This window comes from Bos javanicus, chromosome 2 (genome assembly GCF_032452875.1).
Source record: "Bos javanicus breed banteng chromosome 2, ARS-OSU_banteng_1.0, whole genome shotgun sequence".
Lineage (NCBI taxonomy): Eukaryota > Metazoa > Chordata > Mammalia > Artiodactyla > Bovidae > Bos > Bos javanicus.
In genome coordinates this window covers 11,272,118-11,273,890 of record NC_083869.1, presented here as the reverse complement: position 1 = coordinate 11,273,890, position 1,773 = coordinate 11,272,118, and the positions used below count along the sequence as shown (strand labels likewise).

Genomic DNA, 1,773 nt, shown 5'->3' with positions numbered 1-1,773 from the left:
ATTTAGCTGGACTGAAAAATATGTTACTCATTTCTACCCTCTGTGTCAGAAATTTCCTACAAATATCATATCCTGAAAACTCTAGTTCATTTAAAGATAAATAAAAAAAAGAAAAAGAAAAAAAGTAGCATGGATCAATAAATACATTTTTCAACTCTGTGGACTGTAGCCCACCAGGCTCCTCTGTCCATGGGATTCTCCAGGCAAGAATACTGGAGTGGGTTGCCATGACCTCCTCCAGGGTTTCTTCTTGACCCAGGGATCAAGCATGCATCTTTTATGTCTCTTGTATCAGTAGGCGAGTTCTTTACCACTAGCCCCACTTAGGAAGCCCCATTATTCAAGGGAAGAGGTCAAAATATGAACATTCACAGGAGTCTGAGAAACGTTGGTTCCAACCCTCTTGGATAACTTTGAGGGATTCACAACTTCAGTGGAGGAAGCAACTTCAGAGAGAACTAAAATTAGTACAGCCTGAATACATTAATGCATTGCTACAATCTCATGATAAAATGTTAATGAGAGGCAGTGGCCGATCAGGATGTGGGGTGGCCCGCAATGAAGCCACCTAGCTCAATGCAGACATGTGAGTTTGACTCATCAGAAGAAGAGCCTATTGAAGATGAATAGACTCTAATTCAGATGATCATGGCTACCCCTATCATGAGTGAATTGTTCTCAGTTTCTTGGTTTATGTGTTCTTCCAGTTTGTAAATTTGAAAATGTTAGAAGAAATATCCAAAAAGATACAGAAGAACTAAAGAGCTATGGTATACAAGACATATTTGTTTCTGCACCAGAGGGGAACTGTCAAAATACAGAGCTCCGAACCGTTTGGATCACTACCATCAGTATGGAATTATCACTCATCATCATTCAATTTCAGATGGAGGGACTCCTGACATCACCAGCTGCTGTGAAATTATGTAGGAGCTTGAAATTTGCCTTAAAAATAACCAAAAAACCTTAATACACTGTTATGGAGGACTTGGGAGATCTTGTCTTGTAGCTGTTGCCTCCCCCTATACTGTCTGACATAGTATCACCACAGCAAGCCATGACAGCCTGAGGGACCTGAGAGGATCTGGAGCAATATAGACCAGAAGATCAGATCAGATCAGTCGCTCAGTTGTGTCTGGCTCTTTGCGACCCCATGAATTGCAGCATGCCAGGCCTCCCTGTCCATCACCATCTCCCAGAGTTCACTCAGAATCACGTCCATCGAGTCAGTGATGGCATCCAGCCATCTCATCCTCTGGCATCCCCTTCTCCTCCTGCCCTCAATTCCTCCCAGCATCAGAGTCTTTTCCAATGAATCAACTCTTCACATGAGGTGGCCAAAGTACTGGAGTTTCAGCTTTAGCATCATTCCTTCCAAAGAAATCCCAGGGCTGATCTCCTTCAGAAGGGACTGGTTGGATCTCCTTGCATTCCAAGGGACTCTCAAGAGTCTTCTCCAACACCACAGTTCAAAAGCATCAGTTCTTCGGCGCTCAGCCTTCTTCACAGTTCAACTCTCATATCCATACATGACCACTGGAAAAACAATAGCCTTGACTAGAAGGACCTTTGTTGGCAAAGTAATGTCTCTGCTTTTGAATATGCTATCTAGCTTGGACATTACTTTTCTTCCAAGGAGTAAGCGTCTTTTAATTTCATGGCTGCAGTCACCATCTGCAGTGATTTTGGAGCCACCAAAAAATAAAGCCTGACACTGTTTCCACTGTTTCCTCATCTATTTCCCATGAAGTGATGGGACCAGATGCCATGATC

At 43.0% G+C, this 1,773-nt stretch overlaps 1 pseudogene; it reads left to right on the top strand.

Annotated features, from left to right (window-relative positions):
- The first annotated feature begins 558 nt into the window (after positions 1-558).
- Positions 559-1,098, top strand: LOC133235395 (cyclin-dependent kinase inhibitor 3-like; annotated as a pseudogene).
- The last annotated feature ends 675 nt before the right edge of the window (positions 1,099-1,773 follow it).